At 43.2% G+C, this 12,303-nt stretch overlaps 1 protein-coding gene across 1 annotated transcript in view; it reads right to left on the reverse strand.

The window, feature by feature from the left end:
- pvalb6 (parvalbumin 6) overlaps nucleotides 1–9,233 on the reverse strand; it is a 35,126-nt gene extending 25,893 nt beyond the window's left edge. Inside the window, exon 1 of the mRNA XM_055035419.1 lies at nucleotides 9,124–9,233. The gene's annotated coding sequence lies outside the window, so the exon portion shown is untranslated. The remainder of the gene's footprint in view (nucleotides 1–9,123) is intronic.
- Between the last annotated feature and the right edge of the window lie 3,070 nt (nucleotides 9,234–12,303).

A 12,303-nucleotide genomic window follows, 5' to 3' on the forward strand; every position in this document is an offset into this window, starting at 1 on the left:
TAATCAAATAGGACAGATGTTGATTATGTCACAGAGCATGCATGTGTAATAGCTTACTGGTGTAGCGCTCGGGGCAACGGGACACAAATACGGTTTGGGCCCAGAGTAAATGGGGTCAGGGAGAGTCGTGGATGTGTCTTTAAAAGACACTCACATCCTGTGGCCGACCGTTTTACATGGTCTGACATACAAAATAAACGCAGTCACATATTTCGCTAGGTTCCCTTTAATGTTAGAGAATAAAGGAGCAAAGAGCATCTGGAACAAACTGGTTAGATTATCTATGCTCTAATCCAGCACACAGAGCTCCTCAGGGGTAAATGGCAATAAAACCCATTTTTGATGATTTTAATGAGGATTGATGGATTTGGAGACGTGACTCACCGTACGCAGCAGAATAAAAACAGCGTCGCCTTGTTAATGCCCGCCACTTAATTAAGTGTCAGTTTCTTAATCAGTGCCGTCCGCGGAAAGACACAGATATTGTCTTTGCTGCAAGAGTGGTGCCAAGTGCTGAGCCCATGCGTCTAGTAATAATAAAAGTCAATGTGCCACATGTGGAAAGCAAGGCCTCAGCAACATCATTACCATTATTTTTAATGGACTTTCTGCCTCTGTGTTCAAAAAGCAAATGTAGTTCTGGGCAAAAATCCAGAAATTTCAATAAGTGCTGGCGTACCATTCCGGGCCAGCAGGTGGCAGTGCAGCCATAACCTTACGTCCATACAAGAAGACGAAGCGCGGCAAAGTTTTAGGTGTCAGAGGATCCGATGAGGTTTTAATGCCATCTTTGGCTAAATTTATAATCCCCATTTTCTCCGATTCAGCAAATCCCCAGCTTTGTTTTAAAGAATCTGATTTCAGTGTCGAATAATTTGACTTGATGTCTGAAATGTTAGCTTTCAAAGTTTACATGCTTGTCTCATTGTGAGGCAATGCCAACGCCAAAGATGTTTGCATTGAAGAGATGTTCCTTTTGTGTGTTACATGGGACTTCAAATAAAGTCTCTCTCATCACAGTAGAACTATCTAGTCCAGGTTTGAGCTCCTTAATCATTTATATTTTGGAGAAAAAGCAATAAATATAATGCTGTTCAGGCATACCTAAAGTTTCTGACAGTGGGATACAAAGACTTCATTTCTTGAGGATTTAGAGCTCTCTTACTCAAACAGTTTTAGAACAAAATAACTTGACTCGATACCGATTTGCAAAGCTTTGGGACAGTAAGACAGTTTCATTAGGTGAATAAGTTGCCCTCATTGTTAGAGAGAACAATAAACCTTGTAGAAGTCGTCTGTTTTCCACGGCGGTTGCTTTTTATCTTCCTTCTTTCCATCTTTCCCTCTTGTCTTACCCTTTTCATGGAGCCCTCCTTTATCTCCATCTTTCGTCATTCGCTGCCGCTATCTCAGTTTCTTCATTGTTTCCCCTTCTTTTGTCAGTTGAGCAGCTTTACTTCGCTGGGGATGCACGTACTCGGCTTCAGCGGGACACACTGGCTACCATCCCCTACTCTACTCTGTCCTGCAGCATCACAGGCAATAGAAATAAAGAAAGCAAGCCGCAATTTGTATTCCAGTCCACGTCTGTGATGCAAGTGCAAAAAAAGAGAAAGGGTAGGTGGACAGAAAAGAGACAAGGGGATGTTTAAGTAACAGCTGGAAGACTGGTTAAACTCTGTGGACAAAAGGGCAAGCGCTATAGGCTCTGAACAACAACATGACAGCGTCTTGATGCTATTAAGAGGATGTGTGCAGCAACTTGAAGTTAAGAATTAATCTTGCATCGACAAACATCCATCGAATTTCTCAGTCATTACCTGAGTGGCTCCACAATGAGACAAGTCTTATCTGCACTGTGCTGGAGGTTGTTTGTGTTTAACAGGATTGCCTAAATGTAGTCCTGCAGTCTGTTTCCACACACAGGATAGAAAGAGACCTCCACACACAGTGTGGAAACAGACTGCAGACCGTTTACTCTCTGAGAGAGAGTAAACGGGCACCGGGAGTGCTCATCATTTTGCATTGTGCATGAGTGCATGAGTGAGTAGCGCAAATCGCAACCGCAGAAATGCACACAGATGCCAATTTGTGCCATTTGTGCCTCTACCTCTGCCAAGGAAGCCCGGTCTGCAGCTTGCTCTCTTGTCACTCATGGCAGCCCCTGCAGTGCCGTGTGTGGGGAAACAATCGAGCGGAGCTCCACTGACCTTGCAGCAGAGCGCTTACACACTTAAAAACTCACAAAACAAAACAGAGTTTTCATGGAACAACAAAGGGAAGTCCCAATTTAAGCTCGCTTTGGTGGATCATAAATCATCAGTGTAGCCGGCTGCATCCCGCGTAACGAAAGCAAGGTTTTGTTCACAAAGTTAACGTTGAAGAAATGGAGTTGAGGCTCAACTGGATCGATGTCGAGCATCTACTGAAAGTGGATCATCTGCCCTTCTACATCCAACTCCAACTGCTTGCCCTTACTCACGTTGACCTTAATCTGCACTGTCACTCCCTCAATAGAGTTGCATGATTACCCCAAAAAGGAAAATAAGCTCACCATTGGAACCGGTGCCTCTCAGGGGCTAAACATGGCCTGGAATATGACAAGTCTTAGCAGGATTGATGGATATTGTTCTCAATGAATGCGTCTTTGCAAGGCCGCAGGAAAGGCCTTGTCATTCGTGTCATGGATAACACTGCTGGCTGAGCTGAATGATGGCTCACTTAAAGTGTGATTTGTCGCTAGATCGTTACTCAGCATACCTCAGGTATATGCACTCTCACTAAGGTGAAAACACTAAGAACCAACCAAAATTGAAGAAATTCCCCAAAGCTACTTAAACCAGCTGCAAGCTTTGTGTTTTTTTTTTAAGTAGGCACACCAAAGCCTTGACTTGCCATCTGACTCAAAGACATAAAAAGAGGAAGTTCAAAAGATATATATCGGTTCAAAACATGGTGGTCTTGTCACATTATGTACACAGTGTAAAGAATGACATGTATCTGAAGGATAATGGAACACCTTCAGAGTAACAAGCAGGAAAGGGTGAGATTGGTGTCAAGACTGAACAAGTCAAGACAAAATAACTTGTCCTTTATTTTGTTGTCTCTTATTCATAAAGGTTTCTGTGATGTACTCAACTCTCCTTGACATGTTGACAAGTTACTAAATGATGGAACATATAAAGGACATATATATATATACATATATATGTATATGTATGGTTAATGGACTGCAACATATTACTAGCTTCAGCATGTTTACTGTTATAAAGTCATCAGAAAAGTCTGCAAATTATCCTCTGACAAAGTAAAAAAAAGCAGTCAAAAGAAATGTCAAGAGTTCTTTTTGATCTTATCAATTAATAGTTGTTCTCTAAAAGTGATGAGACATTTCACAAAAAAATAATTTCTTATGAAAAATAATAAATATAGCAGACTAATTACAGGAGAGTATTAGTACAGAAAGTGAGGGCCTTGTCCAGGATAGAAATATGCACCTCTCAGAACTTTTGGAACATTTTAGGAGTCTCCATTTTCGGATTGACTTCATTTTCCCAATCAACATGGGAAACTGAAGAGTTTTGTGCTAGGTCCAGATGTCCAATGTCCAGAGGAATCCAGGCAAATCTCATCCTCTCATTGTCCTTGGAAGCTCCTAACTTCCAAGGACAATGGAAGTCCACTCCTCCCCAGTGGACAAGGGGAGGTGTTGAAATGTGTTGAAATCTTCAAGATGTTTTTTCTATCCTAAGTTGTATAATTTAAAAAGTACCATTGGAGTCTTATGTTCATTGTTGGCTAACGTTTATTGACCAAGAAGATGTATAACCTTAGGTCTCAATGCTTGAGGACAGTACATCTATATATACCGAGATATTGCTCCCCAAAGATGGCTACTTTAAGTGGCTTTGACAAAATAGGTCACATCATCATCCAATTAATTTTCTTTTTCTAGAAAAAAAAGGGAAAAGAAAAAAAAAGACCAGGCTGAAATAACAAGAGACCTCTCTATCCGTTTTTCTGGCTCTCTGTCCCATCTGACCGCGGGTTTGTTAATGATCTCATTTAAGGGGTCATGGGTTTTCTAATTGGAAATGGGCGGACCCCTGCTGCTCTGGACTGACCTCGGTGACAGACTAAAGTTAGCAGCGACTTTTCGTCCTCGTTGAATATACTCTTAACTCCTGTCACACTGTGTGCCCACAAACACGCCCAATCATTTAAATTACTCAAATAGCCTTTGACCCTCCCCCGAGGAGGAAGCGCCTTCCATTCAGAACATTATGGAGAGATGTACTCACACGTGCACCCATGCATGTTGGGCTTATGAGAACTTAGCACCACACACACAAAGAACAGAGAGGAGTTAAAACAAGCTGCAGTGGTGAAACTAAGAATATGACCTTATGTCCTAAGATGTGTGGCGTCCATTGCAAGTCAGCAAAACACCTGAGCCCTTCTGCTTATTGCAGGACTGAGTAGGACCTTCACATGACTTGACAGAGTCCAGCTGTCTGGCAGAATACTATAAACTGGCACACACACACAAAACCGCCCTGCATCGAACAGATTCTGTTTTCTCCACACTTATGATGCCTTATTAAAGGCTGTTAGCGTGCGATGCCTCTCTAATGTCTACAGATGCACACAGACAAAATTAAGCCACAAACAGGCAGCACGGATCACGTTTTACATTGATTAACGTGTGTATCAGCCGGCTCATCAAGCTCTCGGTCGCGTCGCACAATGTCTGTCCTTGACCTTGGCGGCGGCGTCTGAACAGTGAAAACTCTGGGGAGTGAGTACGGCTATCACAGCCTTCTGCCAGGGACCATTACAATAACAGGAGCAGCCATTGATGTGTGCGCGTGCTGCGTAATTGTAATAGCATGTCATTTGCGTAGCTTATGCCTTCTCTTGTCGGCTTGCTGAGCTTTGCGTGGATTGAAGGAAAGCTTGTTGCATAGTGAACTAATGTTTTTTGTGTCATATCAGCTCGAGAGAACCATGGAGCTCTCTCCTCCGATTTTGATCAAAATCTACTTTAATTAATGTCATTAAAACAAAGGGCATTAAAAGGGGGTTAATTGTGCTTTTCCCAAAAATCAATGCAAAAGGAAAGTCTTCGGGAGAGACTTCTGCTCTACAGCGAGGAGTGACAGAGTTTTAATCATCCAGGCAGCCTTTTACACCCCGGCGACAAGGGGGCAGTATTTTCAAAGGAGATGAAATGAGAGGCAGAATACTATAAACTGGCACACACAAAAAAAATCATAATGTAAAAAAACTCAATAAATGTGAAACCAGAAGAAAGAATAGGCCGGAAAAAGAAAGAAAGACAATACCTTAAATGCCAAATTGTTGTAAATAAAGGTCAACCAGAGGAAGGAACAAGCTGAATCACTTCCCCTTCTGACTGTTGGCAACTCGATGACCCCATCCTGACATCTCTCACTTTCAATCATGAGCCCACGCAAACAGCTACTCCTCTGTGTTCCTCCATTCAGGCCCCCTACCAGCGCATGATCTCAACCATGCTGCACAGGCCTGTGCAGAGGAGGGAGGGAACGTTGTGAACCAGAGGCCAATTGGCAAAGTACCTATGACCTTTGTGCCATACATACGTTTGCCACACATACATCCGTTACTTTTCACCCCCCCCGGTGTCAATACATTGTAGATCCTGAAAAAGGAACATTTAACTGAACTAACAACCACTTTTATTTTTTACAGAAGCTGTCTACTGATTATATTATCAACAGTTCTAAGTATTTAATGTAAAGTAAGTCCAGGTCTTACTGTCCTCACATTCTCTAAAAAATTCTCAGGTGGGAAATCTTCACATACACCAGTCCACACATTTTCCCTTTGACCTTTCAGTAGCTCCCATTAGCACAGCTCACACTTTGCACTGGCAGGAGTTTTATGTGATCTTTTTACAAGCAAGGCGGCTCCTTTGGATGCGATTATGAGACATGAATAACACATTTTACCCCTTTACGACTAAGACTTGTCCTTTGCTAGTTTAAAAGCCATCTCCTGTCTTAAAACCTCTTACAAGCCCAATGCCTCAGTGTCTCCCTGATTCACGAGAGAACAAAAATACTGAGGCTAAACCTAGACAGGTAATCAGAGATGCACGAGCTCTAGAAGTGATTCAATCTCTGAGTTTGTCCTTTGCATGATGCATGAACTTTAAACCAGAGTTGAAGCCGATCAAGACATCTGGAGGTCTGCTTGGATTTCTGCGCCATATGACGCTAAATAATGTCCAGGAACCACCTTTGTGCATATTTGGCATGTTATCACATCATTACGTCTACAGCTATGCCAGGTTGTCAAAGCATGTTGTACATTTTGCTGCATGGACACAACAACATCAAGTCGCCGTCAATACTTCTACAAAAATAAGCGACTCCTGCACAATTTACTGTAAAGCCAAGCAAATGTCATATAGCAGTCACTTCACTACATAATCGCACTAATCAGATGCTTTATCTGCACTGAGCAATAACTCTCAATCATTCAGATACATGACCACCAGGAGGCGCTCATCCACGACATCGAGCACTAAAAGTGTAGCCTGAGACGAACAGGTGGGGAAATGGAAACAAACAAGACGGTAATACAACAACAAACACTTGTTTTCTTTCATCTGTACCATAAACCCCCACAAGTAAGTTTCATTTCTAATCAAAGTTGAAGCAAGCTAATTACACTGCTTGCAGATATTGCTTAAAAGTACGCCAAGGTGAGACAGAGTTAGTGTGTGTGTTACCCCATCAGTCAGGGCGAGGGACTCAAATTAGTGGGTCAGATGGAACTTGGTTTAACTATTGGGATATTCACAGATTTCTCCAGGTGTACGTTAATGCCAGGTCTATGCAAAACCCTTTAAACACACAGACATGCGCATCCACTCAGTCCGCCTGCTTGACTTTTTGATTTTCCAAGTCACACCCCGCGGCGAAATTGCGAGGTCTCCTCCCACAGGAACATCATTTCACACCTGGGTATTTCACACTTCGCCGAGCTTCATCCTCGTGAAATCAGTGAATTCCCAAGAAATCGGGTGGAAATATTTAACCATGTATCAAGCGCGACTTGTATCATTAATGGAAAAGCGGTGATGTAGTTTGCGGAGATGTGCGATGTGATGAGAGGAGAATCCGCAGGAGCTAAAAAGGAAAAGGGGAGAGAGTATAAAGTGTATTCTCAGTGTCCATTTGTTTCAAGCTAATGTAAGAAGAGAGCATTAGTTGAAGGTGATTAAGGTGTCTGGAGGATAGCTTTTTAAAGACCTGCGAAAATGAACTCAGACTTGACTGCTGCTGCTATTTGATCATATGCTTCCTTGCAAAATGATGAGTATTCATCAAATCTTCCCATATTCTGTCACATTACAAAAGGCAAACATCATGGTATTTTGCAGAGGAGCATGGTTTGGTTTTAGCCCCCTGAGTCAATGCTTCAACATTTTCAGCCGCTATGTCTTCTGTCTCTCCTGGGGTTGAACATCTAGAGACAGAAATGTCCATCTTGTCCTGTGCAAAGTACCCCAGCATTACTCAGATTTAACGGATGGATCCGTGTTCAAGACCTCACCTGGATCAGAGTCTAAATTTTCTCTGAGCCAGTTTATGAATGTGATTTTACCTGATCAATGCCATTGTACTTGTGGCTGTGCAAAAGAGGCCAGTGTCTAACTGCAGCCTTTGAGAGATCTGCAGTCAGCTCCAGGCATCCTGACATCAACTTCATCCTCATTGCATATTTTATTGCTTTTCAGAGGTTTTCTGTGTCCCAAAAGCTGCCCTGTCTGACAGTCTGACCGAGGCGAGGCTGGTGATGTAGTTTGCGGAGATGTACGATGTGATGAGAGGAGAAACCGCAGGTGAAGAGGGACAGAACGACAGAGGCGAGCGGAGCTGGGGATCGAACCCAGGGCGAACTCTTACCACCGTCACCACCACTCTGGACAAAAAAAAGTGCCCTTCTGAAATCTTTTCTCTTTTTTTGTAGAGTATTTATGTGTGGCCTCAGACGGCATATTGCTATTGATTTGAAATAAGTGCAAATACACGATGTGGAAGCTTTAAATTACACACAACTGTACTTACCAACTGGGTGGCTCGTTGCAAAGGGAGCTAAATATGATCACATTGTCCTTCCTTCATCTGCTTAAGTTTAGTCGTCACCACCTGCACTTCAGATGTAACCTGATGATACCTCTAGGTGGTCTGATAAATGTTCAGACTATTGAACATCAAATATATTAATAAATGTCTTTTAAAAGGGTTCAGATATGGGTTTAAAGAAGCGCTTATTTGTGTCTGTATCTCTCTGTCGGAGAGCCACAAATCCACATCGCCATCCTGCAGCACTGAGCCATATGAACGGCGGTGTTATAGATAATGATGTACCAGAGCGGACGCCGCGGCTTCATTCAGCCGTTCTCTCCTTCTCTCCCAAGATTCACCTGAACAGGAATGTAATGTTCTTTCCCCCCTCTTTTCATATCTACCCCTCTGTTTTTTTTCCTGACAGACACACACACACACACACTAACGCATGAACACTCTAACGCAGCGCTCGGGGAACCAATCAGGACCGACTGTCCGCTGGTCCTGTTTGTGAATGGGATCGGTACGGGAGAGGAGCCGGAGGAAGAGGAGGGGGAGGAGGAAGAGAGGGGCAGGCGCCGATGCGTTTGTAGGCATGCAGAAAAGATGATCAGCAAGCAAATTTCTTTCTTTTAAAAAACGTTCCTGGTCTGGTTCCTCGTTTATCCTCATCCTCTCCAGCTCTTAATCCCTTTCTATCTTCTCTGTGTTCGTGTCTTTTTTTCGATACTGCAATGTAAATATATTTATATATTTTGTCAGTGCTGCACTATAACAGCCTTGATCGAAAAGGTTTTCCCTCACTTTCCTCCTTGCACATCATCACTATCATAATCCCTCTTCATGTTCTCCACACTTCCCCCCTCCTACTGCCCTCTCTCTACTGCAGACACCCCATCATCTCCACACCTGTGTCCCGAAGCAGGTGCCAGCCAGGGCAGGTACAGTGAACACGCACTCAACGAGACTCTCGCGCAAACTCCTCAGAAGAGACGCTTACCTTCTGTGGCGAGGTCTTTTGTCCGGGGTGCTTCTGAATCGTCAGCGGTTGGACGAGGAGGAACGCCGAGCCTGCGAGCTTCTGGCAGCTGGAGAGGAGTTGAAGGACAAGGGAGGAAGAGATGGAAAGGGTGAGGAGGAGAGACAAGAGGATGCAGAGAGAGAGAGAGAGAAAAAGTGGACTAGAATGATCCAAGAGAAAGAGGAGGAGGAGGAGTGCTCCGGCTTGCTGGAGGTGAGATGAAGGGGAGAAAGAGGGAGGTAGGAGGGGAGATGGGGAGAGAGAGAGAGAGCAGGGGTGCACTGGGTTGGGATAGGAGGGATTCCAGCGGATGGTGGGATGAGGAGGTGAACTGATGAAGAAGAAAAGAGGAGACTGAAAGAGCAAGAAGCTAATGACAGAATACCCTCAGCAACACACTTGAGGTGAAACGGGGAAGGAGGCAGATTAAAAGTAGAGCGGCGGAGAGTTTATAGGGACGCACTCACAGAAGCATAATCACTGCGTAATTCATGGGAAAGTAAATGCTTGGTACCGGCCGAGCGCCCCTTTATTACAACTGTAACCTTTAACGGGCTGTTACAACTCATGTCAAGCCATCGCAATGCCGGCAGTCGCTTGAGACAATCAATTCCAGAGCGCAGAAAATGTCCTTCCATCCAATAAATCACGCCGTAATCCAATCTGGAGTCGGTGCGACGCAGTCCAGATTCTGCAATCAACTTCGGAGCGATAACTTAGCGGCTCGGAGAGGAGGCACAGAAAACAGGGTGAGGAGAAGGAAGGAAGGAAGGAAGGAAGAGTTTGTGCCGACGGTTGACGCCGTTGGACATGAGGAAGACTAGCAGTTTAGCCTTCAACTCATTTGATGAGGGACAGTGAACCGGAGGCTATAGGACAGACGAGGAGATGGAAAAAAAAAATGGTTAAATGGAGGTTGTGGTGTCACGCAGCAGGAGCCTAAAAGCACTTTATAGCTGTGGGTTATAGATTAGAAAACAACTGGCCTCTGAGCAGAGACACGTGCCAACAGAAACACACCCAGGCCCAAATTGTAAGAGAAATAATCTCGTTTTAACATTATGTCACTTACAACGTGACATTTTTCCCCATAAGTTAATTTTTCTGCCACTTTTTCATCAATATTAAGGAGTTATTTTCTTAAAATAAACCTCCATTAATTGCTAAACAACTACTCTTAAGTCAGTTTGTCTCATTTCAGGTGTACTGAGATATTTGCACTAGAACCTAAACTAAAAATACTTGGTAAGATTGAGTGTTTTTGCAGGAAAAATAACTTTTTGTGATAATGAGATCTTTGCCAGATGAACACGATGCAGATATTGTTGCGCCTTTTCTTCCACTCATTCATTCAGTCTTATAAATGTAAGCGTGAACTGCACAGCTCGTGCTAAATGGACTGCAAGTATTTTGATGAATTTCAGGGACAAATAATTATTTTTTTAAAAATGCCCAGATGCTCATTTATAATTTAACTTCAATGCATGTGGATTTCGGAGTGCTTCATATTACGCCCTATTTCCATTGATGGAATTTCTGATTTCCATTTGGGTCGGTCGAGTTTATAAGTTAGTCTAATTGGAGCCAGAGGCCAGATGGCCCATTTTGTAAAGCATTAATCACAATATGTGCGTATTATGTGTGTACTTGTGTCGGGGAGTGTCGCGTTTGCAGGCACAGAAGCCTCTGTGAGTTTTCGGTCCGTTTGCACCTCTGGAAATGATTTGAGAAAAGGTGCCAACTTCATCTCAACTCTCATTCATCCTAATGGGGCACGACAGCCATAAACGGTCATATAGAGAATAAAGTCACGTTGCAGTTTCCTGTTTTGTCTTTTTTTTTTTTTTTTTTTTTTTTTTGCATTTTGTAGCAGAGACTTTGTTCAGCTGGTGACTATTCAGTTTGCCAAGGTGACTATTTATTTACCCAAGGATGCATTAGCTAAGTGGAAGCTGCAGCTCCGCCGAGGTTCTTCAGAGCAACAGACCCGGCTGCTTTAATGCATTACAGATAGTGGAAGTCCATTTAAACGCAGAAAAATAAATGAATAAAAACCAAACATGCCGAGCGTATAAACACATTAGAGGAATGCGCTTTATCCGTGCGAGGCAGCGCCGCAAAGCGCGGTTACTCTGGCTACGGACATTTTGGGAACTAGATGGACATTGTCCAGGAGAGGAGGACAGGGACGCGACTCGGGCGTCGGTCCAGCTTTGAAGGATTTTGCTCGACAATCTGCTGAGTTTCCTCTGACCGTAGAACTGCAACATCCGAGGACCGGCACCGGCTGCAGCATCATGTTAAGGGGTAATAAAACGCAACTCATTTGAAGTCAATTATAACATCAAATACAAACAACAACAAAATATCCATCATTGCTTCAAGGCTTTCTCTTGTGTTTTTGAGTGTTGTTGACACTTGCAGAAAATCTAAAAGATTTATGGGTTTTTTTTTATTATTATTTATTTAATCTAATCCAATTGTCCTCAATTTCCCTACCTGGCTGTGAAATCCAACTCAGCGCTGAACTGGGGTGATGTGCGACAGACCGTGTTTTTGGTTTGTTTTTTTGGAAGTTAACAGAGATCAACTAATAGAAATAGTCACTACATTTTAAAGCACTCTTATGCTTCAAATACCCCACATATTGGCAGTTCGTCCTTCCCCACATCTGCAGACGCGCCAGCCATCGATCCAATTAACTCAAATTACCTTCTCGTTAGCCTGACGGATTATTTCACTCCAGTCTGTGTGTTGCGAAAGCCGCGTCGTTAAGCACCAGCAGCAGCAGACTGCTGTAATCTTGCCGATCTGTTTCTAATGACGACATGTATTATTGTTGTTGTGGGCAAATGTGCCTCTTTGCATTTATTTTCAACCTTTGTTTTGACTCGACCCATTTATGTTCTCTGGCGGTTCTTGATACTTTCAGGGTATGTGCTGCAACAGGAGAACAAAAGTCTAACTTTTAAAGGTAACATTTATTGAAAGTAATATAATTCAAATGACGCCTAAACCTGTGCTAATACATTTGAATTAGCACAGGTGGAGCTAAACAGGATGATCTGATGAGCAAAGCTAACCAGCTCAGAACTGCCTGCAGATTATTAGTGACCAAAAAACTTCATTTTCCCAATGTTTGAAATTAAATGAGCGTAA

Source organism: Poeciliopsis prolifica, unplaced genomic scaffold, assembly GCF_027474105.1.
Source record: "Poeciliopsis prolifica strain line A6 unplaced genomic scaffold, Auburn_PproV2 SCAFFOLD010, whole genome shotgun sequence".
NCBI lineage: Eukaryota > Metazoa > Chordata > Actinopteri > Cyprinodontiformes > Poeciliidae > Poeciliopsis > Poeciliopsis prolifica.